General features: G+C 52.7%; 1 non-coding gene across 1 annotated transcript; it reads right to left on the bottom strand.

Annotated features, from left to right (window-relative positions):
• Positions 1-594: 594 nt before the first annotated feature.
• Positions 595-750, bottom strand: LOC123126799 (U12 minor spliceosomal RNA). The gene has a single exon (XR_006462017.1). It is a non-coding gene; the product is annotated as a U12 minor spliceosomal RNA (small nuclear RNA).
• Between the last annotated feature and the right edge of the window lie 1,105 nt (positions 751-1,855).

The following is a 1,855-nucleotide window of genomic DNA, read 5'->3' on the forward strand; positions in this document are numbered from 1 at the left end:
GATTCAAATCATCCGACTCATAACGATGCGTGCGTGCGCCGTCTCCATAGCCGTCGGATTTGATTTTAATTAGATAGCTGAAAAGCAATGTCTTACGTAGACTAAGTTTTGCATCTGAGTAGTTGTTTCAATCTCCCTCACCGCAACAACCGGTGTGTTGCAAGATCTCAATCCCCGCCTTCCATGCCTCTCTCGAGCTCCCCGTCAAGCTAGAGCCCCCACGCGCTGCTTTGATTGCCGCCGACAAGCATGTTGACGAGGCTGCCGGCAAGCATGAGCAGTCGCCTCCCATATTACTCCCTAGCTCCCCCAAGCTGACACTGCCTCGCCTCCCCACGCTGCTCCGACCGCCGTTATGGTCGCTTCGCTACGGAGGAGCACCGGCGTCCATGGATGTCACCTCCTTGAGCTTCAGCCGCAACAACAGTTCCTGCAAACATTAGCTATGTTGCATAAATTTCCTGCAACTTGAACTTTGTTGCAAAAAAATACAAATATTTCTGCAACATCTTCTCGTAAGTCTAGTTTGTCGGCCCAAACAAACAAAAGGCCGGCCACATAATAAAAAAAGTTTAGAGTTGTGATTTGGTGGGTGGGGAGGCCCGCACAGGCAAGTCCTGCAAAGTAAGCAGTGTCCGTGCCCGCTCCAGCCTCTTTCCCCTGCAAAAATTGCCGTGCGGGTTTTGACCCCGCACCGCGAGCGGCTCTCACCGCACCGCTTTGTTTTCCTTACTCATTAGTTTAAGGCAACCTTCACCGCTAGCCCCTCCCCCCCTATTTGTACGCCCCGCGCCTTCGCCCACCCGCTCCGCTCGGCGAGGTGGGACTAATCCATCACCAACGCTCACGCCTTCCTTCCTTCCTTCGTGCTGTGTGTGTCAGTGTGTGAGGCCGCCCATGGATTTCTTCCTTCCGGGCTTCCCACGGCCACGGGTGAAAAATCCGCCGCCACCTCCTCTCTGCCTCGTCGGCTGCAGCGTTGCCCTCCTCCTCCGCCTGGCCCGGACGGCAGCCGCCGGAAGGTTGCGCACTTCTTCGGCACACACGCCGGCCGGCCCCGCCAAGGTACGTTCATGTGCGGCGTCGGCCCGACGCACCCCCTGCTCCACCAACCTCACCGCATTTGGCCTCTGCTGACCCCTCCATCCCTTCTGATTTGCATCCTTGGTAACAGGCCGAGGACTCTGCCTAGCTGATGTTCCTAAATTTGCAGTTCAGGCATAGAGGGGAGGGAGATCAACAAGTTTCTGATATAATGCATCTAAGCACCTCAGACTGGTAGCACTGTGTCTTGTTCAAACATTCATGCGATTTTCTGTGATTTAACCATGTTTTCTTACACAATTTGAGATTTGATGCTGAAGCTGGGACTCACAGGGCATATTTTACACCAGTATGCAGATGGGGATTGATCATGTGGAAGCATGTAACCAGGAAGGATTGCGTCTGAATAAACTCACACGACAGCTACTGTATTAATCAGGTTAGCGTACTATATTATAATCTCACACGACAGCTACACCAAATATGAACAAGCTAGTGGCCTATATTATAACGATACTTCAGGAGTTTGTTTTGTATTTTATAAAAACTGTAATAGGTGTAACCAAAATAAAACAGAAAATAATAAATAAATAAAAAGTAAATAGAAACAGAGCTAAGAAAAAAAAAAGACACCACCCCGCTGGGCCAACCGGCCCAGCTAACCAACCAGCCGGCCGGCCCACCCCCGCTGCCCCCTGCTTAACCTCCCACCCCCACCGAACCCTAGCCCACGTTCCCCACTCGCTACCCCGATCTGGATCGAGATCGGGGCGAAGACCCGAAGCCGCCCGACGCAGCGCCGCTGTCGTCG

The sequence above is a fragment of the Triticum aestivum genome, chromosome 5D, assembly GCF_018294505.1.
Source record: "Triticum aestivum cultivar Chinese Spring chromosome 5D, IWGSC CS RefSeq v2.1, whole genome shotgun sequence".
In the NCBI taxonomy this organism is placed as follows: Eukaryota; Viridiplantae; Streptophyta; class Magnoliopsida; order Poales; family Poaceae; genus Triticum; species Triticum aestivum.